This window comes from Vulpes vulpes, chromosome 9, assembly GCF_048418805.1.
Source record: "Vulpes vulpes isolate BD-2025 chromosome 9, VulVul3, whole genome shotgun sequence".
In the NCBI taxonomy this organism is placed as follows: domain Eukaryota; kingdom Metazoa; phylum Chordata; class Mammalia; order Carnivora; family Canidae; genus Vulpes; species Vulpes vulpes.
The window spans coordinates 48495663-48521042 of record NC_132788.1 but is presented as its reverse complement, the minus strand read 5'-3'; the positions used below and the strand labels follow the sequence as shown (position 1 = coordinate 48521042).

The 25380-nt window shown below is 39.0% G+C and overlaps 1 long non-coding RNA gene across 2 annotated transcripts in view; it reads left to right on the top strand.

The window, feature by feature from the left end:
- Positions 1-25380, top strand: part of LOC112918681 (uncharacterized) — a 197809-nt gene that overhangs the window by 102530 nt on the left and 69899 nt on the right. The window contains exon 3 of one of the 2 annotated variants that reach the window (XR_003234737.2): positions 17723-18498. The exons of the other annotated variant lie outside the window; for it this stretch is intronic. This is a non-coding gene — a long non-coding RNA (uncharacterized lncRNA). Of the gene's footprint in view, positions 1-17722; positions 18499-25380 lie in introns of those variants that run through there. 2 annotated transcript variants of the gene reach the window in all.

Sequence of the window (25380 nt, the reverse complement as noted above, 5' to 3'; positions counted from 1 at the left end):
TGGGCAACAGAACCCCCAGGAGAGACCCACAGATGACGGCAGGAGAGGCTGAGCCAGAACTGGGAGGACATTGAAAACCTTAAAAGAAAGGCATCAGACTCCATCTCTGCTTTTTGCTTAATATTAGATGTTTCTTTCATACCTTGTGCCTAGTATGTTTGCAAGCAGAGGAGCCCTGGGCTCTCCAGGAACCTGGACATTAGATGGGCATTAGAACCAAGAAATGATGATCCTCTCTCCAGTTGATCCTGAGAATATCAGGCCCTAAGATTCTTACTGGGGGCACCATTTCTTACTCATAGTCATCTCCAACATGAAGTGACCGGAGCAAAGTCCATATGCCATAAGTACACATGGTGTGTGGCCTTAGATAATATCTTATATAAGGTTATGCCCTGATTAAGCCATATGTATATATTCAATATTAACTCTATTGATAATCATCTTCCATGTGTTTCATAAAAAGAAAAAGAAACTAATCAGTTATGTTTGGATCCTGAGAAAACAGGAGTTTTGTTCATTTTTATAGACTGGTGAATGTGAGCCTTCAAGAGCTTCATTCTTCCTCCAGGAGTGGTAACCACCTAGGACTTCTGCTTCCAGCTTGTAGATTTATCATCTCCCAATTCTGGACTATGACTCAGACCATCAGGCAGGCCATTTTTTGTATTCATAGGTGTTAGACTATGTGATCCCACAGGCAAATAAATTTGGGATATCTCACTGAAACAAAGCTAAACAAATATCTTTACTATGGACCTCCTTAGAATCTTTTAATATGTTAGTGTACACTGGAGAGTTCATACATAGTTATTTCTCAACTTACGTGACCTCAGAACCCCTCCCTTGCAGATATCTCCTAAAAATAATGTGCTGTATAGCTCACTTTGGGATTTCCTGGAAAGTGGGAGTCAGGAGCTTCAAGTCAGACATTCTCTTATGAGCCCAGCTCTGCCACTGGGACTGATGCAGGCTGCTGTGAGCCATGGCCACAGAACAGACCTTGCATCATTACTATAGATGATGTCAGGTGAATCACTGCACCTCTCTTCAGTTTCTCTTTTTGAAACATAAAGAAGTTAGATACCTCTGGACAGTATCTAAAGTTGCATCTATTCTGTAGTTCTGTGATATTCCATCCTGAACTTTGGCAAGAAGGCATCATCAAAACAATAGCATTTTTTTTAATATCTCAAGGACAACACATAAGAAAATTTAGGCTTTCTTATTCCTGTAGCAATTTCTATGATTGCTTCACTCTGTGTGTTACCCTCAAGAGTACAGGTTGGGGATTTTCTCCATCTTGCTGATAGCAGCAAGTCCAAACTTGGGCCCCTTAAAGTTGACTCTTTCCTGTTATTCCAGCCTTCTCCCTCAACCATCCAGTCCCCCTACCCCTCTCCCAATGCAACAGCAACATATTCATCCTTTTCTTCCTGAAATACCCTTTCTTTCTCTTCTGCCCCTGGTAACCCCTACTTATTCTTCTAAATGTCACATCATCTATGAACTCCATGTACCCTGACTTTCCTAGGAAGAGTCACAGTGCCAGAAGAATCACAACATTTTGAGTATTTTCATGGTATATACCAACTATATAATACTTATATTATCCCTGCTCATACAGTGGTACACCCTTAATCAGTGTTTTTTGAATTGAATATTGATAGGAATTTCCAGCTTCCTGGTTCAATGAACAAAGGATGTTTCTGTTCTCATAGTGTCTGATACTAGGACTACACTTTACAAATAAGACTAGTACCTAGGCATCTATAATTGAGTGCCAAATTCTAATGGCACAGGAACAGCTACAAGGGCAATTTGTCACATCCCAGTCTGGAATTTGAATATTGAGTCAATCAGTAAAAAGTCTAAAATGGCAGGAGTTAATTACTGAAAACCACATTGGCCTGAACATATAGTGGTGGAACAAAACTAATATCCTGTTTTATTAGCCATAGTTATAGCTTCCTGAAACTGCTAGAACCACTTTAATTCCTGCCTATTTTCTAGCATTGTTCTCTATCCTTCTCACTGATATACCATGAACTCCAGATAAACTTAAGCAAGACTAGAGCCTGATTCTGTTGTTAGCAAAGAATCCTAACTGATGCAGGGAGACAGGAGGAGGTTGAATGGGGCATTCACAATTAGAATGATGAGTGTTCTGGATTTGCATGTGAAACTGAAGGTTCAAATCTATGAGATGTGGAGAGATAATCATTTTCTTCAAAACCATAGAGAACCTGGAATATAAATAAAATAAAATTGTAATAAAATAAAATTGTCATTATGTATTTTTTAAATTAATGGATACTAAAGAGCTCAACTACAACTCTCTGAAGAGTTGTACAATTTTTTGACTTTAAAAAGAAATTCTTGACTTGAGTCAGAACAAATTTTTATGCAACACCAAAAACATGATTGATACATAAAAGAGTTTGAAAAAAGCAACAAATTGAACTTTAACCAAAATTAAAACTTCTTTCTCTATAAAGGATGCTTTTAATAAAATGAAAAAACAAACTACAGACTGGGAGGAAAATATTTGCTCATCACATATCTGACAAGACTTGTATCCAGAATATATAAAGAACCCTCAAAACTCAACAATAAGAAAACAACAATCCAATAAAAAATAGACAAAAATCAGGTATTTTACAAAAAAAGACATACAGGAGGCACATGAACACAGGGAAAGATGCTCAATTATTGTTAGTGATAAGGAAATACAAATACCGGTTAAAACCACGATGAGATACCACTGTACTTCAGTCAGAAAGGCTAAAGTGCAAAGAACTGGACATTGCCAAGTGCTGACAAGGATGCAGAGCAAACAGAATTCTCATACATAGTTGGAGGGAATGCAAAATTGTACAGCTATCTTAGAAAGGAGTTTGGCAGCTTCTTACAATGTCAAACATGCAATTACCAAGTAATCCAGATTCCTTACTTGTAGGCATTTACCTAAAGGAAATGAAAACTTATTTTCACATAAAAACCCATTTGTGATAGTTTATAATTAGCTTTACTCATAGCTGACTAAAACAACCTAAGTTTCTATCAGCAGGTGAATGGAAGATCAAATTGTAGTATGTACATATAATGGAATACCACTTAGCAATGGCCAGGTATGGAATATTCATACAATAAACAACACGGATGAATCTCACATGCATTTTGCTAAGTAAAAGAGACCAGACCCAAAAGGCTGTGTACTAGATGATTCCCTTTAAGTGACATTCTGGAAAAGGCAGATCTATACAGACAGAAAACAAATCAGTTACTGCCAGGGGGAGCTGACCACCAAGCAACAGCAGAGGGAATTTTTGTAAGTGATGAAATTTATCTCTGTCATGTTGAATACATGACTCTGTATGTTATTAAACACCCATAAAACTTCATACCACAAAGAGTACATTTTTCTATATGAAACTTAAAAAATACGTTTCTAAAAAAGATAAAAAAGATCCTTATTTATGAAGTCCTGGGCATTTTTGGAGGATGAGGAAGGCTGATCCTTGTTAAAACAGTAAAAATTAAGAAAAACAAGTTCGGATACTTAGATTACATTAATTTTTATATAATTATAAATAAAGATACATGGTACAAAATTCACAAAACTTAGACATTTTGTATACCATGATTAAAATACTTCCACTTTTTACAGAGTTCCCAGGGTTTTTTTTTTAAACCCTGAAAGAACACATGATTTGTGGAGTTTTATTTTCATGGCTGATCAAAAAAGCCCTATATTCTTCCCTGTGGATCACAAACAGAATCCTCTTTAACCACGTAGAATTCAGGATAAAATGTTTGAAATCTTGTTTGCTTGATCTTTTCACTTGGTTTTCTTTTCTTGTAAAGGTTTTCAAATCAAAGAACAAGTCTAAAGTTTGTATCAATTGAAAGGGTTGTTTTATCGGGGCTTCACTGAAGTGCAGCTGTTGCACTGACTCTGGAATGAAAGTGTTTCTTCACAGTAAAAGCTTATCGATTAGAGCACCACATCTCTAATGATTTCATGAGAGCAAAATCATCTTGCTATAAAACAAAGTTAAAATCAATTTATTCAAAGATGGCCATGCTACTGAGCATTTGAGGGTAAATTAAAATTTTGACTCCCTTTGCATTTGTGAAAAAATGTTATGTATTTAAATTAATGAAAGAAAAAACTACATCTGTAATGCAATACGAACTCTCCTGGTAAACTTTGATGAAATTGAAGCAGTGAAGTGTTTCCAAATTAGTAAGCCATTTTGTTAATAAGGATGTGCATTAGGAATGCAGTCCCTGCTCAGGATCACCCAATACACTGAAGCTTTCCAAGTGTATTTCATCTCAGCCCTTGAACACTTCACAGAGCCAGCATGATATATATTCTCAAGTGTCTTAGGCTTCACATGCTACTGGAGTTAGAGCAGTGTTTACTTTTTTAGCAAATATAACATCCCTTCTAAGTACACCCATTTCTGTCCCAAGGGAAACAGGGCTGCTGGATCTAAGCTGAGAACCAAATTATTCTATAAGGTAGACTCATATATTTTAGAAAAAAATTATTCAGTCAGATTTTCTGTTTTTGTCACTAAAACAAGGTAGAGAGTTTTGAAAGCTACATTGATTTATTTTTAAAGTCCCTGAGATACTTTTTGATGTGGATGTATAAAATGGTTTCCCAAAAGCTCTCATTTGGTACTAAGCCTGGAAATCTGCATGGCTGATGGTTTAGGACAGTAAAGCAAGAGAAGATAATAATCTAGAGGTTGTCCCCACAACTGAGAACCCAAGGCAGGATTCTAGGGAGGCAGTTAGTCATATTTTGATAACCTAAACCAGTGGAACAGATAGCATGACACAAGGAAATAAGGGCATCTGCAGTTCTGCTATTCTCTCCCAAACGCCAGACAATTGCATGTGTTCAATAAATGCTTGTTGCCATGAGTCTGTACAACCCATTCCTTATATATTGTGTAGCTTTAGAGATAATCATATGGCTAACATTGCATGCTTATTCTGTGGTAGGCACTTGTGGTGTTTTGTAGGCATTTTCTTATTTAATATCCACATCAATGCCAGAGAAATGAATGCTATTGTCGTTATCCCCTTTTTCAGATGAGGAAATGTGCCCTGAGAGACTAAACAATATGCACCACATCAAAACATTGGTATGTAATAGCAACAGTAGGAAAACCCCAGAAATTCAGATCCTATACTCAGGACCATACTGCTCTAAATGAAAAGTCTATAAATTAAGCAAGGGAGGAGGAGAAGATGATGACATAGGTTTTAGTGAAGGAGAGAATATGAGAGAAACAAAGGATGAAACTGAAATGTGACAAAGCCTTTTCTTTCAAGCCTAGCAATTTCTGTGTCCTGTTGCAACTTGGTTTAAGGAAACTGTCATGACAGCCATTACTCAGTGGCCATTTCTGAGCAGAAGTCATCCATTGTCCTCTGATCTTCTCATCTTTTCTCATTAGGATGTGATGGATAGCCCTCCCTGAGCCCAAACGAGTAAAACTAAGGTAATGTGCCACAGCTGATCCAATAAAACATTGTTTCCTTGACCTTGAGCTCCTCACTGTCTGAGTGGCAGTTATTATGGGTCTCCTTGCTGATTACCACAAGACCAAGAAAACACTTGCCATCATATCCAGTGTGGCACATCAGGAAACAAACCTCTGATAGGAAAGGCATACCAGCATTCACTGTTCCCCAGGCAGCAACTGCTGGGAGCTCTGATTTCCACACCCCTCCCTTGAAGCTTCCTGGCAGCCCCAGCCAGAGACAGCCGGAGAAATTTTGTCCTGATGTCAGACTGTGTGGACCTTTCATCCTCAGATCACTCAAAAGAGTGATACAAAAGAGAAAACACACTAACTTCAAATCTGCTTGTAGGGTAAATGATCCAGAAAAGAGAACTCAGGCACCGATTTGTACACATGCTAAGGGAAAGTGAATGGTCCTCAAGCCTATTAGTGTCTCCATGACTTCTGTTTGCTCAGAGAAGACAGAAGCCTCCCCCTGCAGAGCCTGGTGCTGGATCACTTCAGGACAGGCTCACAAGCTCTGTTTGCTCTAGACAAGTAGTTCCCAGACTTCTAACTTCATGGACTGGCAAAATGGCTAAAAACTATATAGGACTGATCTAGTACCAACTATTTCTTCTGCCTCATATGGACATTAAAACAAGCAAATCAACAAATGCTGATCTACCATTTGCCCACATATCATAATAAGAAGGATGTTTTAATACCAAAAAGGAATTAAGCTAAGGGATATCTTCATACCAAAGTGTTGTAAAGTCAAAGAACAAGGTTAGCACAAGAGGCAGTCAGTCCTGTCCTATATACAAAAACATTACATTTTCTCCATGTTCTGAGTTTTGTCACAAACCAATGCTACCAGCCAAACTCTTGGAAACCAGTGCTCTCTATCTCTGTAAACCATTCAGATCTGCTACTCTTTCAGAATCTTGGGAGATAACAAAAAAATTCCAACTTGGAGGAACATATGGGATAAATTCAAGGACCATTTCAAGTGGAATTAGGGCTATTTGTGCAGTGGCCCAGTTCTCTCTAGCCTAGCACAAAGAGACTAACAGAGCTGAGTATGAGGCCAAGCACCCCGCACATGTATTTGCTGTGTGAACTTTAGCATATAATCCTTGAACCTCGGTTTCCTCATATGTAAAATAGGGGGAATAATACCCTATACGAAAGTGAGCAAGTGAGGGAACAATGCTTGGCTCCTTGTGAGCTTCCCCATCCTCCTCCTACCTGCTTTGACTCATCTACCCTAACTCATCTCAGGACTTTGACCTGGTCTCAATAGGTATTTGTGTAATGAACAAAGGATAAACAAAAGAATGTGGAAAGAAGGAGAACCCCACACTCTTTAGGCAAGTGCCTATGGGAATCATTCTTCTGCTTCCTACAATATGGCTCCAGACCATTTGAATTGCTTTCAGTGACAGCATTTAAAGAGGAGGATTTGTTTCTTCTTCAGCCTCCATAGACTGAATCCTCTAGCCATTCTCCAGTATCCTCGCAGGTATCTGCTCTATCTCCCCAGTAGCAGACTGATCTCAGTAATTGATCCTCATAGGAACTAACCATTGTTCTCCACCTCCTCGTGTCTTACCTTGCTTCCCACCCAGCTGAGATTGTGTGGTCCATCACTATAATTACTCATTGGCATTACTCTGCATCCTTGTCTCTCTCTCCACTGTGGCTGGTGCTTGGCAAAACCCTAATCCTTGTTAAGTGCACCCCCTCTATCAACTCTGAATCTCCATCTGCACAAGTCAGTGCATCTGGAAAACACATCCAGCCTTGTCTGCGGTCTCACGTGAAACTTCTGACTTTTAACCTCAAGTGGGCCTTCGTGCTGCTTAGAGATACTGTTATATATCCCTGGTCTAGTCCCTGTCCTCCCTAATACTTTCTCTTCTCTCTGTTGTGCCCAAGATTGCGAATCCGAGAAACCACGGAGGAGCCCACACCGATGCAAACACAGGAGGGTTTATTTACAAGCTCGAGCTTGGGTCAAAGTGTAGTGTACCCGACACGGGTACTTGAGCAGGGACTTGGACCCCGAGGTGGGTTTCAGCTTAGTTTTAAGGACTGGTCTGGGGACCTCCAGAAGGGCTGGAGCAATTCCTCAAGTTCTGTTTACATTTTGGTATGGGGCCTTTAAGGGCATTGAGCTCTGTTCTTATTCTAATAGGGGCTTCCAGCCCTTAGCTTGGGCTCTGTTTTTATTCTTATATGGGGCTTTCTAGGACGTTTAGCTGTAAGCTGTTTTCTTCCTGTAACTGGAGTAAGATAAAGTTCAGCTCTTATTCACAGGGGCCTGGGATGGCTGTACTTGTGATAATGCTGAACTTAAAGTGGAATGGCCTTAATTTTCTCGGCCTCCACACTCTCCCCTAACCTCCAGACTTTCCCCCTACCCATCTTCACTCTCAGATGAAGGTAACTGCTTTCTATTCCACAGAGTGAGCAGAGGAAACCAGAAGGAAACATCTACATTTTCCTACCATCTTATCTGCTTTTCTGAGCCAGTGGCCAGACTCTGTCTCTCCTCTTGCTCTGGTGGATGAACTGTCCTTCAGCCAACAGACTGGGCTCCAGGGAAACAAAATTGAAAGTTGTGGCCTCTGATCCCTGGAGCATATGATCTAATGGGAAAACATGAAAGAAAAAAAAAATAATGATATTCATGCTTCCTGAGGGACAGATCTAAACATCAGACAAAGCCCAAAAGAAGGAACCTACCTAGACGGAGGCACAAGGCAGGCACTGTTGAATTGACCTGAAGGAGAAGCCACCATGCTGGGGAGAAGTGCTACAGAGTGAGGGAACTGTATGTGAGAAGGCAGAAAGTTCTCTTGGAGGAAAGCCTAATTATTAAAACCATGCAATCTTAGACATTGCCCACCATGAGCCATCAAGCAACTAAATGTAATAACCTCCCAGAGAGTTAGTTAATTACTCACTAACTCTGTGAGTCTGAGACCATCAGTTGGTGGCAACCATCACCCCATGGCATCATCCTTGCCTTCCAGTTGCTTATAAACAATGGCCAGAGAACCAGCCCACAGATGGCAAACAATACCCAAGAAGTCAGAACCAGCTACGGACCACTAATGGCATCTGGGTCCTAGTCTTTGCCTTGGCATTTACCAGATGGAGCTCTGGACATGTCATCCCCTCTCTGGACCTCAGTTGCCTCCTCTGTAAAACAAAGGGTTTGGAGTAATGGTATTCCTAAGGTCCTTCCAAATCCAAACTCTGGACAACCTCTGAATGAATATATCTGTTATGGGCTAAATATTTGTGGCTCCTCAGAATTCATGTTGAAACCCTAGCCCTGTGGAGGTGGGCCTTTGGGAGAAAATTAGGTGTAGATAAGGTCATAGGGTGGTACCCTCATGAGTGGAATTAATGCCCTAATGAGATCGAGTTGTTAAGGGAGCTTGCTGTTCCCTTCTCTTCACCAGGTGAGGATATAAACAGAAAACAGCATCTATGAAACAGGAAGTAGAACTTCACCAGGTACCAGATCTGCTTGATCTTGGACTTCCCAGCCTCCAGAACTATGAGGAATACATGTTTGTTGTGTAAGCCACACAGTCTGTGGCACTTTGTTACAGCAGTTTGAATGACTAAGACAACATCAGAATGTTTAATTTATGCAAACAAAAGGAGTAGAAAGGTCTTTGAATTCAAGGATTGAGCCTTGGGATCTCATCTCAAAGACAGCTCTCCTGGCTGGTGTGAGGTTCTGTGAGTGACCAGAAAATACACTTGAACTCCTTGTTCTCAGGGAGAACATCATCATCAGAAACATTTCTGATGTGTCCTTTTAAAGTCTTTCAAGATCTTTGAATAAAATGTGGGCAGATTTCTGCTCTTTCTATTGAGAGGGAAATGACAGGAGAGTGCTTGTGTTGTATGGATGGCCTCAGGCACCCCATCAACATCTGGCTTTAAGTCTAAGTCAATATCACTCTATTTTCCCCCAGTGCATGCCCTAAAACTCTCATTACCAGGAACAACAGTCAACCTTTATTAATTAACCTTTATTCTTTCTAAAAAATGTCTTTGGTCACCTTTAAGATGAGAATTTAATCAGTGCTACCATTGAGGCCAATTTCTAGAGTCTCACTCATCACGCTTGCTCATTTAATGACTTCATACCTCTGCTCTCTAGTTATCTATTTGTACTTCCGACTGGGGACCAGCCTTGGGTCATATTTCTTTCTCAACCCTCAGAAAACTGGACGTGCTTTGCTTCATTTCTGCATAAAAGATAGCAACTGGGGATTTTGTTCCAACCTCAACCCAAATCTATTCTTCAAGAAGATTGTCAAGAATAAAATTAGCTGTAGCAGAGGCAGAAAGTAGTTTATCTTTCTCTCCTAAAGTTAACGCCCCACAAAGAATGAATAGGATATGATTCTTTAAAAATGACCCACAAGACCAAGGAAGAACTCATATAAAAATTCGTATCTGTTAGGAATTTACTATATGCCACACACTAATCTAATTGTTTTATATGCATATGAACCCATTTAGCTCTCACAGCACCCTATGAAGTAAGTGTTCTTATTAACATCCTATTTTACAGATGAAGCTAAGCAAGGCTAAGTATATAATTAGTAAATGGCAGAGCTGGGTTCATGTGGTGACTATCTGGTTCTAGAGCTCATACTGTCTCTAGCTGCTCCTGGGTGTGTGTTTCTTTTTTATATTTTTTATAACCTTTTATAACACTCATCCTACTTTGATTTTGGTTCAATTTCTATCTTCCTCTAGACTGTGAGCTCCATGCGGTTGAGGCCCTATATGCATCACTCAGTACTGTATCCTTATAAATAGCACCACATCTGGCATAGAGTAAGTGCTCTGTAAATATTTGTTGAGTGGAGCTGAAAATGGCTTCTTTGCCAAATTCCAAGCAAATGAGTGAAAGATAGTTGCTAGGTTCAGAGTTGAGCAATCGATGGAGGTTGCATCAGGAATTCTCTCCTGCCATCTCCAAGACTCCTTGGCAAATAGCATGACCTTGTTCATCACCATTATTTCCACAGAAGCTACTTAAGAACAACTCCCAAAGCCCTTAACCTTCCCCTATCAATCCACACTCACATCTTTTCACTTTGAAAACCCTGAAATTTTTTCTTCTACAAAGCATAGCCCACTAATCTCCAGCATTTTTCTGGGAGCCAGCAAACAAAGGCAGATGCAGACACTCCTGCCCTTGTCCTCCTTGCTCTGCTGGCTTCCTTCTCCCACCTCAAGTCAGCCAGGCCACAGGGATCAGGTTTATTGAGTCCTCCTACATTTACTGCAAATCTGCTTTTGTATGGATACATGTTCCTGGGGGACCTTAACATCTTTCCCTAAAGTAGAGATCTCAGGACCAGAGGCTGACCAGCAGGGATTACTGAATCAGCTTGAATCTCTAGAGTCCCCTGGCCAGCTGAAGCAGACCAGTCTCAGGGGGTGATAACCTAGCAACCACTCAGATCACTGCAGGCCTCCTACAGCATGGCATGGCACCTTCTCCTTGGAGTTACCTTACCCTGTTTCTACTACAGCCTGAAAAGGGTCAAAATGATATTGAGGCTAGAGATGGTCCCGAGTATGAGTGTGTGTGCACACATGCACACACATGCGTATATGTTGGTGAGTGGATCGAATAAAAGGAGTGAAGATCCTGCCCACTAAACCTGCTTTACCATCTCTCAACTAAGATCCATTAGTGACTCCAAAGACTAAAAATGAGCTACCCATTGCTTCAGAAAATATCAGGAGAGCTAGCTCCATGTGACACCATCATCTTCATAACAGTATCTCTATAACAGCAGCAATAATTAAAAATCTATCTTAGAGCAGTTACAATTTCTAAGAACAGTTACTGGTTTTTTTTAGAACAGTTACTGTTAATTGAGCACCTGTTATATATTATGCATGGTGCCAAGCACCATACAAACATTATTTTATTAAATCAGTAAGTAGTATTCATGCCCTTTTCACAGATAAGAAAACTGAGCCTTGGAGCAGTCAGATAAGTTGCCCTGAATCATACAATTAGTGAGTGGTTCTGGTGCTGGCTCCACCAACAACTATAGCACATCCTAGATAGATAGACCTTGGTCTTCTCACCGGTCAGGGAGGAGAATAATGCCAGCCTTACCTGTTTCAGTGAGATCAAAGGGGATAAGTGATGTGAAAATGCTCTGAAAAACACCAAATGGGTGGTTTAAGGTGATACCACTAGAGGAATTCTTTCCTCCATGTATATCATAAGTTGCTTTGGAGGAAATATCTCACACAGATTTGTCTGTGTCCTCAGAGGGAATATAGAACCTCTGAATAAATATGCATTGAATGAACAAATGAATAAATACATGTAAATCAGCTTTTAGATCTGATGGTTATGTGTCTCCTCCCAATATATTGAAACTATTTTGCATGAACAATTTTGCTTTAAAAATGCTTTCCTCCAAGTCCCTGGAAAATACCATGCAGTGCCTCTACCTCCTCTCTGAGAAAACCTTACCACCTACAGGAGTGAATCTAAGAGGCTATCTTTCTGGTCCCCTGGGAAAAGGTATGTTTGCTCAAGTAGAAATGGGCAAAAGTAAGAAGGACAAATATTTCATTTGTTAGGAACCAAAATAGAATAACAGCACCAACAATTTTTAAAATGAGATTTTAATTATGGCTCATAGTCTCACTTTTGACAAGATTATTTTTGTGATTCATACATATATTTATGCATATATTCATATAGCTAGATAGATATACATTTGCATATTTTGTTTTTAAACATCAATCAGGACAATTGTGCACGGCGGTAGGAGAACCCCTAAAACCACACTGCACCTGTGAGGGAGTATGGAAAAAGTGGGAGAGGTAGCATTGCGTTTGGTCCCATGAAGGGCCCACCTGCTCTCTGAAAGGCTGTGGTCTGCCCCAGTGGGAAGCATACAGCCTGCTGCGGCTGGAGTCACGTGTGGGATGTGCCGCTCCCACCAGTCAACCATGATAGGAACTCAGCTCACATTGGCAGCCAACTGTGTCCATGCCAACATTTTTTTTTCATGCCAACATTTAGTAAATGAAGCCCCAAGTGGAAATCTGCCAATATAAATGAAGTGATACTCTGTGTCCACTGTTCTCTTTGAATCTCAGTGAAATAATAATCGTTTCATATCTTTTACTGCCTTGTCATTAATCTGATATGAGTGGGGGTTAGGAGGAGGAATATAAACAGATAATTCCCAAGGAAGGAAGCATGTTAGTGGGTAACTGAGAACCAGATAATCTTCCCACCAGTTTAGGGTGGAGGAGCCGGGCTGGGAAAACTGCACAGCCTTGACTTCAGGGTGATCCAGCAGATGGAAGTGAAAGCATGATCCTTGCCATCTGGGTAATCCATGTGTGGAAAGTTGGTGGTTAACTGTACCCACTCTTTGCAAAATAGAATATGTTACAGCTACCCAGTATCATCCATGACAAAAACCTGTTAGAATTTGTACAGAGCTTGAATGAACAGTGAGAAAACTCTTAATTGGGGTCTGTTTGTGCTTCCCTTATCAAAGTGAATGACGTGTTAAAATCAGGTTTTGTGACTCACAAGCCTTGGTAAGTGTAAGCGCTGTCTCAGGCAGGGCTACCCAAAGGACAAATATCAGCATTTTAGAGTAATTGAGGACATTTTGATATGCTGTAACCCTTGTTGTCCCCAAGTCTATTCACAATGTACAGTTTACATTAAAATAAATGAATGAAGAAAACTACCAGGAAATTATTAGCTTTGAAGCATGAAGTGTAAACAGTGTTAGTTTCATGCACATGCTAATTGCTTTCCACTGGCCCCACACACAGAAAAGACCAATAAGTTGGAATAATTATTACTGGAGTATCTAGTGAGATTATGTGTATGAAAATGTATCATAGACTGTAAAGTGCAAAGACTGTACAGTGGTATACAAATGTGAGTGGTTATTTATAGTAATAATAGAAACTATCCTGCATACTCCTTCCCTCCTAGATCTTTCCTCTCTCTCTGATTGCATAGCCTTTATCTAACAGCACAAACGCATATAGGCAGGCATCTCTAGATTATGTGAGGGAAGCTCTAAAATCTGTCACTTTTCTCTTTCTGGCCCTCATCCATTCTGAAGGTTTCTCTCCTTCTCCTGACAGGTACATAGGATTCATGGGCTTTTTCTCTGGTGACTCAAAAGTCCTCCTGTCCTCCAGGAGACCCTTCCAAGTCTACCTTCAGAATATATATATATATATATTTTTTTTTTTTTCCCCTGCCTGGAACTACCTTCTCCTTTCCTTCTGTCATATATATATATGTCATATAAATATATATATATATTTTTCTCCCTGCCTGGAACCCTTAGTTTATAGTGTCCTTGCTCACCAGTGGGAAGACCAGATTGTAGACACAATAAGGACATATTTTCACTGTACATCTAATATGTAGCAGAGTTAAATTTAGGGTCCTGTTGCATATAATATGGTGGAGGGGGACAGGACAACAGGTTTCTGCCTAGCATGAGACAGAAGATTGTTGCTTTGACTTTCCTGGGATTGTTGACTGTTTGGTGTTACACTCAGCTATCACTCTACTCTCCTGGGTTTTTGAGCTGCTAGTCCTGAGCATGTTATTTGATATCTCCAAATCTTTTTTCTAATTTATAAAGTGGGGATCATAAACAGCACCTAACTCAGAGTCACTCTGAAGATTGAATGAAATAATTCTTATAAAGTGCCTAGACATTCACACGTACTAACTACTCAGTAACACTCTCAATTATGATTCTTTTATCATCACTTTGTCTTATATATGGATATAAAGTCTACCATTTTCCTGGACTTTGAGCCTGGGATCCCAAGAGTTCCCTAGGATAGGATGGATGCTTACAAGCAAGTTAGCAAGAGAAATTTGCTTCTTTCTACCTTTGCTGTTTGAGTAAAACTCAAATCACCTTTCATCAATAATCAGGTGGCATATTAAAAAAATGATCACAATGATAACAGCTTCCATTTGTGGAAGGTTTGATTCTACGTGCATTATCTCATTTAATATATCAGTGCAATGAAATGAGGGGCTAATAACAAATGCAGGTCCCTTTGACTCTGAACTGAGTAACTGCTTCCTTCCAACGGAAGGAGTACTTGAGAACCAGAATCCACAGGACCTCAAGATCATGCTCTTAGGCATCAGGGAAACATGTCACTGTCATCTTTCAACAAATTACATGAGTTTGCTTGTGGAAGCTCCATAATTAAGCACCTATTTCACATATTCTATATTTGTTTCCAAAGTCATTTCTAGAAATTTCAAGAGAGCCTCTTTCCCAAATAAACTCAGCCCAAAGCTGCTTCTGAGCAAACCAATTGATTACCCAAATAATTGTGAGCCCTTGTCTAACTTGATAGAGCATCCTGGGTTATTTGTAGTAAAGCTTAATTTGGCAAAATATGAGATTTCTTTTTCCTTGAGAAAATTTAGGATGAATCTTTAAACATAAAAAAGTAAATAAAATTTTAAAAAGGTTGAAAAGTAAAGAAATGAAAAGCAAATCACACAAAAAAAAATAGAAAAGAAAAACTCTCAGAGGTACTCAAATTTGGCAAAGAGGTAGAATGTCTCAGCTCATCCCAAAGATAGTGGCATCTTTTTAGCAAATGAGGAATATAATTCTGCCTGTTTGCCAAATCCTTTAGCAGAACTCTGAACCAGCATTTCTTCCAAGCCTCTACCCACTAATTGGCAAGAATGCTGTTAAGTAAATGTCCAATCTTGTTTAAATTTAATCTGCTCCATTGTGTGCATGTGCATCCCTTCAGATAATCTTTGGGCACTTTAGGAAAAATACTTAGTCCCTTAGATAGCCTTCCTTCTCCACTTTCCCTGCTTCTCTACCTACAATAGATAGAGTATAGTTTTGTGTAAAAGAGTCTTATTTCTTTTTTCAATTACTTTGGAGAAGAGACTTGTGTAGTCCTTAAGTATGGCTAGTTGGTGTCTCCCTTCTCCAGAGTGATGTACCTATCCCTCATGGGTATTACTGACCCCCAGACTGGCTGAATTAGCTTATAATATGGCCTCTTTTAGCTTGGGGAAGGCCCAGAAGCTCTCCCCAGATGAAGTGGACTCTTCTTGACTCCAGCTATCTGTAGACCCTCTGCTACAACTTTGGTCCAGCACACCACAGTGTCACCTTGCAGTCACAGCAGACTGATTGGCAGGTTCACTGGCTATCAGTTTGGTAGCCATGGCCTGTGGGCACCGGCAGTAGCCAGCTAAGCTAAACCTGAGAGCTCTGTTCTGTCTGACCCTGCAGCCTAACTTAAGTTGTTGCTGGTAGTAGGACATCCTAACAGGTCTTCTTTCCCTTTTTTTTTTTTTAAACATCTGAGCTTTTTTTTTTAACTTTACTACAAGCACCTTTCCATTCGTTTATTATTTATTATTTATTTATTTATTTATTTATTTATTTATTTATTTATTTCAGAGAGAGAGAGGCAGAGACACAGGCAGAGGGCGAAGCAGGCTCCATGCAGGGAGCGGGACATGGGACTTGATCCCGGATCTCCAGGATCCCGCCCTGGGCTGAAGGTGGCGCTAAACCACTGAGCCACCCGGGCTGCCCTAGAGGTCTTTCCTGAGTTGTTAATGGTATCATCTGTTAGCCAGTGAACCTGTCCATCTCCAAGCCCAAATTCTAAGAAGGTTTTATGTCATTAGCTATCAGGCCTCCTGGCTTTGCTGTCTTCTTACTAGAAGGAAACCCAGTAATATGAGTCTTTCAGGCATGGCTACTGACATACTAAAGATCATTCTAGAGTCATCTGGTTTTCAGGGCTACTGCTCTGTTGAAAATCCTAATTTGCATGGGAGCAAATATTATGTCCACCTTTCTCTTTGCAGTCATTCTGTAATATTTCCTGACCCCTTCCCCATCCCTGCATATAGATAGATATCTTGGGCCAACAAAGACCAAGGTGAAGAATTCAGTAGGCAAAAAGAAAGCACATTAATGAATTTTAAATACTAACCCTGTTGGAGATATAACACTCACTCCCACCAATTCTATATGCTCCATATTTGTTTCCAAAATTATGCCTAAATATTTCGAGAGCCTCTTTCCCAAATAAACTCAGCCAGAGGCTGAGCACCCATTGGACTTTTGTGAAAAGTCCTGTATGCCAGTACATCGGTTAACACACACCAGGTCTTAGCCCAAGCACCAAAATCATTTACCTCTTTTCCTGGATGGGTTGGTATTTTGTAAACAGAGGAGGGAAATCTTATCATTGGTCTCAATGCTACAAAATAGAATCCAAAGAAGACAAATATGTGTTCACTTGGTAGTCACTAAACACAGGGAATTTTGGCATAAACTAGTGTTTAATTTGATCTAAATGGATTGTGAGGGTCAAACAAATAAAGGACATGGAGGTATCCCTATACAGGAGGTGCTGCAGAGTGAATTTGTAAATTCTCCATGCAGGGTAAGCCAAGGGCTTTAAATATATGGGCTCTGCCTTTAGCCTGTGTCTACCTGGGTTTTAACTGTTGACTAAATAAACTGAGAAAAACATCAATAATATCTAGGAAAGCTATGTTTTATCCATAAAAAAAAGAAGAAATGACTTGAAATATGAACTCATTTTCATGAGCAATGCAGAGAGAGAGACATTGAAGCACAGAACCACAGACCCAGCTGAGGAGAGTGTCATAGCAGTGACTGCTCTTTGCAGAGCCCTGTTTGCTAACAGACAGGCTAGCTCGTGACAGGCGAGCTTTTGCTGGCTGTCAGATCATTTTCAGAAACAGCAATACATGTCATGCTAATAGCGCAGTCTATAATTAGATGTATTTATCCATGTCCCTATGATATGTCTTCTGCCTTTTTGTGCTTAGTTTCTTCCAAGAACAAATAATCCAGATGAGTTATGAGTCTCCAAAGTGGCAAGTGGGAGTGTGTATGAGTGCTGAAAGCACTGTTATCAAATGGTCTAAATGCAATCTTCTTATTTCTAAATATGAGAGTAGATATTGTCTGTCTCATGGGAAGCAGACTTTGGCGCTTACTAGAGAGGACTGGGAATCAAAACAGGTTCTTCTCTCTGCCACAAATTTACTATGATTGTGCTGTATCTTTATCTTCCTGTATTAGGTCGAAGGAGCACAACCTTACTGTTTATTGACTTCAAGACTGCTTAGAAAGATGATAAATTTGTAAGAGTGATTAATCAATTAACATTGGAAGGTATTTGGAAAGCCAAATCAGCTGCTGCAAGTTGAAGAGCCTGAGAGTTGCTATCTGCTATTCTCCTTTTTAAAATTTCAGCATATTTTGCGACTGAAGAAGGGAGACATTATCGTCAGTTGGACTAATTCATCATGCATGGACTGTTAAGGCAATTGGAAGAAAATTGAGTGGCCTAGCATTTTGTTGGGCTCTGCTCAATTTCATTCTCCATGTCTGTGAGACTTCGAGTGAGGTTCTCTTACCAGAAAACTGATGCAGAAAGACCACCCTTTGTACTTTTCTCCTTTTCCAGGGAAGCTAAGGAATCAGCCAGCTGCCGCCTGGCTTCCTACTCCCTGGGAAATAATGTTCATGTATGAATAATACACACCCTCCAAATTCCAACTCCTCTGCTACCCTTGTAGCAAGTGTGGGCACACTCCTACCCAGACTGCCAGGCAAGAAAAGAAGATGCAACAATTATAAGCTGTTTAGAAGATAGATGTTTTTTGGAAGATAGAGATTGGAATCCACCTTTTAAAAACAAGTCTCTTGGGATGCCTGGGTGGCTCAGCAGTTCAGTGCCTGCTCAGGGTGTGATCCTGGAGTCCCAGGATCAAGTCTCAATTGGGCTCCCTGCATGGAGCCTGCTTCTCCCTCTGCCTGTGTCTCTGCCTCTCTCTCTGTGTGTGACTCTCATGAATAAGTAAATAAAATCTTTAAAAAAATAAAAACAAGTATCTTTTGGTTGCTTACTTATACAGTAATATCTCATTTAATACTCAGAACTATCCTACAGATGGTTATTTTTATATCTACACTTTCTAAATAAGATTTAAAAAACCCTGAAACATGGTAAGGTTTAGTTTCTGGGCCAAGTACCCCACAGCTAATATGAGGTTGTCATGGGATTCAAACTCTGGTCTGCTTTGGGTAGAGCCTCTGTCACCTTTGTCTTACCATCTCAGGCTCTTGGTTCATGCTTGCTACCTGAACAAGCTGCCTCTTCTAATAGCAAGAGAAAGGTATGTGCACAGAGCTACTGTTTACTGATCTAGGAGAATCAAATGTCCATCACTAATTCACTAATTTCATGAATCCAGAGTCCTTATCGTTTACCCAGATTATTGACAGTTTTTAATCTCTTCCTGATAAAGGCAAAGGATCCTGGTTGAGATGGCATGTTATTCTTTTGGATTGCATGTACACACACTCTCTCTATCTCTATCTACCTATTTGTCTCTCTATCCCCCTATCTACCTGACTTATGTAAAATAACAGTCATGAGAAAATACATTTAGATGGAAGCTCAGTTCCATGGCTCACAAAATTTAATAATCAGAGCTACTATCAGTTATTAGTGTTCATTTTGTAGAATTAGGTCTTGTGCCACCACTTTTGTGAGGCCTGAGTTTTCTAAAATTCAATTGGCCATCAGACTATATCAGAAACTCTGCTATTGAAATCAAGCATGGCTAAACACATCTAATAGAAAGTCTGATAAAGCTGTGCACACTCATTAAAATCCAGTGTATGATAAATTCCTTCCTGTGTATGATAAACTGTTTTTTTCATGGAATCCTAGAGCTGGGAAAACTGGGAATGTAAAACACAAGGAGCTCAGGAAACTTAACCCAGACAACAGTGTCAGCTGCCTCCATTGTATCCTTACCAGAGCTCTTCTCAACCCATGTCTTAGTTCATCTGGGCTGTTATAACAAAATACCAGAGACTGGATGGCTTATAAATGATAGAAATTTATTTCCTGCAGTCTAGAGACTGGGCTACCAAGGCACTAGCTAATTTGGCCAATTCAGTGTCTGGTGAGAGCCCATTTCCTAGATCACTATTTTTTTTTCACTGTAACAGCACATGGCAGATGAGAAAAGGGGTCCTCTAGGGCTTCTTTTATAAGGACACTCATCCCAGCATGATGGCTCCTCTCTCCAGACCTAATCACCTCCCAAAGGCTCCCCTCCTAAAATCATCACCTAGGGGGAAGCATTTCAACATATGCATTTTGGAGGGACACATATATTCACTGTCATCCACTCTGGGCCAAAGATAAACTGCAGGAAAAAAAGATCACAGGAAAAGAAAGAACATAGTCTGGAAACACATGGAGAAGAAAGTGCTGTGGGTCCTTGGGAACTACAAATATTTATGGAGTTTAGTCAAAGGTTTCAGTAAGTTTTGCTAAAACCAATCATCTTTCGACATAAAAGGGCAAACATTACAAATTTGGGCAAAATCCCAAAGGGCTAAGGAGAGCTAAGCTATTCCTTTTATCCAGAGCTAGCAACCCCATCAAAATTAGTGTGTCTCATATTGTTAAGCAAAGTTAAGTCACCCTGGAAAATATTGGCTGGAAATTTAAATCTATCTAGAAACCAGCTAATGTCACTGGTAACCATGAAAGGAGCAACAGGATTGAGACAGATTCATTTAACCAGCAGGTGATTCAAGCAATATTTATTTGCCTTGTTATTAAGATACCTGCACATACAGGTTACCACTTAATAAGGGTTTTGTGACATTTGTAAATGAAAAAAGAACTCATTTCATAGGAAATTTCTTTTTAATTATGAAATTATCTAGCTGAATGGTCACAATCACAGAAACAGTAGCTTCAAATGGTTGGGTAAGGGTCCAGAGACAGAGGTCATCAAACTCCTTAGTGAAATAGCCTGGCAAGTTAACTGCATTATTGGCTAACATTCTGGAAAATATAGCACTTTCAAACCACAGGTGCATTGGATTATTTTTTTTCCATTGGATTATTTTTTAAGACATGTAAGGATGAGATGTATTACTGCAAATGTATTAAGTCACCACGAAAATATTTTTTAGAATTTATCTTGCTTCCCTTTCATCAGTAGTAAAGCAAATTGAATGATTAGTTGCCATGTGTTCTTTAGCCTAACACAGAAATTCCAAAAGATAAACAGAACCTACTTTTTGCCTTTATCCAGTAGGTATTTAAACTCCTCTTTAAATAGTCTTTCTTGTTTTATATAATGATGGTAAAACAAATTCCTGTTCATTGAATCTTTAATGTATGCATATGGCTGTTGGGAAAATTAATAACACTAGCTAGTACTTAATGTTTGTTTATTTTCTGAGCAAGGCTATCCATACTATGGATGATAATTCAACCATACATGCATAGAATAAATTATCAGGCTTCTTGAATCTCTTTTATATAAAAGACTGCAATTTGGGGGATCCCTGGGTGTCTCAGCAGTTTAGCAGCTGCCTTTGGCTCAGGGAGTGATCCTGGAGTCCCAGGATCGAGTCCCACATCAGGGTCCCTGCATGGTGCCTGCTTCTCCCTCTGCCTATGTCTCTGCCTCTCTCTTTCTCTGTGTGTCTCTCATGAATAAATAAATAAAATCTCAAAAAAAAAAAAAAGGTGAAATTCATATGGATACAAAGAGGTTTGAATTTTAAGATTCTCAGAGTTTTACTACATCCTTTCCTTTTTCCTCATCTATAGTAAAATGATGAAAGGATAGGAGATAGTGTTTTTTTCTTTTTCTTTTTGCTTATTTATTTATTGAAGTATAATTAGCATATGGTGTTATATTAGTTCCATGGGTACATTATACTGATTCAACAATTCAATACTTTTTAAAAAAGATTTATTTATTTATTCATGAGAGACACAGACTGAGAGAGAGAGAGAGAGAGAGAGGAGAGTGAGGCAGAGACACAGGTAGAGAGAGAAGCAGGCTCCTCGCAGGGAGCCCAATGAGGAACTCGATCCTGGATCCCAGGATCACAACCTGAGCCCAAGACAGGCGCCCAACCACTGAGCCACCCAGGTGTCCCTCAATACATTTCTTAGTGTTCATGGAGATAAGTGTACTCTTAATTCCCTTTATCTTTTCACCCATCCCCTGAACGACCTCCCCTCTGGCAACCACCAGTTTATTCTCTGTATTTAAGAGTCTGGGTTTTTTTCTTTTTGGTCTCTTTTGTTTGTTCATTTGTTTTGCTTCTTAAATTCCACATATGAGTGAAATCATATAGTATTTGTCTTCCTCTGACTGACTTATTTCACCTGGCATTATACCCTCTAGGTCCATACATGTTGCAAATGCCAAGATTTAATTCTTTTGTATGGCTGAGTAATATTCCATTGTGTATATATATATATATATACCATCTATTCTTTTTTATTTTTAAACCATCTATTCTTTATCCATTTATCTACTGATGAACATTTGGGTGGTTTCCATATAATTGCTATTTTAAATAATGCTGCAGTAAACATTGGTTGCATGTACCTTCTTGAATTAGTGTTTTCATTTTCTTTGTGTAAACACCCAGCAGTGGAATTACTGGATCATATGGTAGTTCTATTTTTAGTTTTTTGAGGAAACTCCATACTGTTTTCCACAGTGGCTGCACCAATTTTCACTCCTACAAATAGTGTATAAGGGCATCTTTATCTCCATATTCTTGCTAACACTTATTATTTCTTGTGGGGTTTTTTTGTTTTTTAGCTATCAAGTTATATCTCATTGTTGTTTTAATTTGCATTTCCCTGATGATTAGTGATGTTAAGCATCTTTTCATTTGTCTGTTGACCATCTGTATGTCTTCTTTGGAAAGATGTCCATTCAAGTCCTCTGCCCCATTTTTAATTGAATTATTAGAAGGTATATTTGGTGAAGAGTTGCATAAGTTCTTCCTATATTTGGGATATTAACCACTTACTGGACATGGCATTTGGAAATATCTTCTCAGTAGGTTGCTTTTTGTGTTGTTGATGGTTTCCTTTGCTATGCAAATGGTTTTTATTTTGATGTAATCTGAGCAGTTTAACTTTGTTTTTATTTCTCTTGACAGAGGAGATGTGCTGGGAAAAAGTTTCCGTAGCTGATGACAAAGAAATTACTACCTACTAAGAATTTTATGGTTTTGGGTCTCAGATTTAGTTCTTCAATACATTTTGAGGTTTATTCTTGTGCATGGTGTAAAAAAGTGGTTCAGTTTCATTCTTTTGCATATAGCAATCCAGTTTTCCCAACACCATTTGTCTTTTTCCTATTGTATATTCTTGCCTCCTTTGTCATATATTAACTGACCATAAAAGAACAGGTTTATTTCTGAGATTTCTATTATGTTCTGTTGATCTATGTATCTGTTTTTATGTCAGTACTGTACCATTTTAATTACTACAGATTTGTAGTATATCTTGAATCTGGGATTGTGATGCATTCAGCTTTGTTCTTCTTTTTTAAGATTGCTTTGGCTATTGGAGGTCTTTTATGGTTCCATACAAATTTTAGGATTGTTTGTTCTAGTTCTGTGAAAAATATTGTTGGTATTTTGATAGGGATTACATTAAGTATATAGATTGCTTTGGGTAATATAGACTTTTTTTTTTTAAGATTTTATTTATTTATTCATGACAGAGCGAGAGAGAGGTGGAGACACAGGCAGAGGGAGAAGCAGGCTCCTCTCAAGGAGCCCAATGTGGGACCCGATCCTGGGACTCCGGGATCATGCCCTGGGCTGAAGAGCGTTGCTCAATTGCTGAGCCACCCAGGGATCCCTACTATAGACATTTTAAAAAATGTATTCATAAGAGACACACAGAGAGAGGCAGAGACATAGGCAGAGGGAGAAGCAGGCTCCCTTCCGGGAGCCTGACGTGGGACTCAATCACAGGTCCCTGGGATCACAACCTGAGCTGAAAGTAGATGCTCAACCACTGAGCCAGCCAGGTGCCCTGGGTAATATAGACATTTTAACAATATTGGTTCTTCAGTTTATGAGCTTGGGATGCCTTTCCATCTGTTTGTGTCATCTTCAATTTCTTTCATCATGTTTTTTAAAAAATTTCCTCTATGATTTCTTTGTTGACCCATTCATTATTTAGTAGCATTTTATTTAGCCTTCATGTATTTATGTTCATTCCAGGTTTTTTCCTGTGATTGATTTCTAGTTTCATACCATTGTGGTCAGAAAAGAAGCATGATATGATTTCAGTCTTTTTGAATTGAGACTTGTTTTATGGATTAACATAGGATTTGTTCTGGAGAATGTTCCATGTTCACTTGAAAAGAATGTGTATTCTTCTGTTTGGGGTTGGAATATTCTGAAATTATCTGTTATGATTTCTGGTCCAATGTGTTATTCATAGCCACTGTTTCCCTGTTGATTTTCTGTCTGAATAATCTATTCATTGATGTAAATTGAGTGTTAAAGTCCCCTACTATTATCATATTACTATAAATCTCTTCTTTTATGTAGAAAGAAGCTCTATCCTGGATTCTATCCTGAATCTATCCTGGAGATATCCTGAATCTCTTCGTTTATGTAGAAAGAACTTTTAAAAGTTGCTTTATGTATTTAGGTGCTCTCATGCCAGATACATAAATATTCACAATTTTTATATCCTCTTGCTGAATTGCTTCCTTTATCATTATGTAATATCCTCCTTTGTCTTTTATTAGTCTTACTTTTAAAGTTGGATATAACTATTGCTTCTCCAGCTTTCTTTTGCTTCTATTTGCATGGTAAATGTTTGTCTGATCCTTCACTTTCAACCTGTATGTGTCCTTAAGTCTGAAATGAGTTTCTTATAGGCAGCATATAGATGGGTCTTGCATTTTTATCCATTCATTCTGTTACCCTGTGTCTTTTCATTGGAACATTTAGTCCATTTACATTTGAAGTAGTTATTGATAGGTGTGTACTTAGTAATAAGTATGTACTTGTTTTACAGCTGTTTTTGTCTTAATCTGTTCCTTTCTTCTCTTTCTCTCTTCCCTTGTAGTTTGATGGCTTTTGTTAGTGATATGCTTGGATTTTTAAAAAAAATCTTTTGTGTATCTAGTATAGGTTTTTTTATTTGTAGTTACTATTAGGCTCATATATATCTTATACAAATAGCAGTCTATATTAAGTTGATGGTCGCTTAAGTTTGAACTCATTCTAAAAGTATTAAATTTTTGGCACCTGGGTGGCTCAGTGGGTTAGGCATCCAACTCTTGGTTTCAGCTCAGGTCATGATCTCAGAATCATGGGATCAAGCCCCACGTTGGGCTCATGCTCAGCAGGGAGTCTGCTTGAAGATTCTCTCCCTCTGCCCTGCTCCCACTCACACTTTTTTTTTTCCTCTCTCGCAAATAAGTAAAATCTTTAAAAAAATTTTAAAAATAAAAGCACTAAAGTTTTACTCCCACCTCCCACCCAAAGTATGATGTCATACCTTACATCCTTTTTAAAAAAATATATTTATTTATTATTTTAAATTAATTTATGTTTAAATTTTTGTATAATTAATGTACAGTGTTATATTAGTTTCAGGTGTACAATATTGTGATTCAGCAATTCTTACATTACTCAGTACTTATCATAATAATTATACTCTTAATCTTCTTCATCTATTTCACTCATCTCCCCATCTACCTTCCTTCTGGTAACCACCAGTTTGTTCTCTATATTTGAGTCCGTATTTTTGTTTGTCTCTCATGCTTTACATCCTTTTGTTTTGTGAATCCCTTGATTCACTTTTACAGATATAAACTTTTACAGGTTTTGCTGTTTTGGGGCTCTAACATCCATAC